Raw genomic sequence first — 202 nt, 5'->3', positions numbered from 1 at the left:
TTATAGAATTATATTTGTGACCCACAAATTGTTAGAAATTCTAACAATCTCCCACTGGTCACACATATGATTCTCCATACGTGTTATCCTTAATGCGCGCTTAAATATTGCCATTATGACTTAGGTATACCCAAATTATCCCGTCTATTAGTCATGTCTCCATATCGAATCACAGTGAACTTCACCATATCAATCCTGGCTA

This window comes from Lupinus angustifolius, chromosome LG12 (assembly GCF_001865875.1).
Source record: "Lupinus angustifolius cultivar Tanjil chromosome LG12, LupAngTanjil_v1.0, whole genome shotgun sequence".
NCBI lineage: Eukaryota > Viridiplantae > Streptophyta > Magnoliopsida > Fabales > Fabaceae > Lupinus > Lupinus angustifolius.
This window is presented reverse-complemented; position numbering follows the sequence as displayed.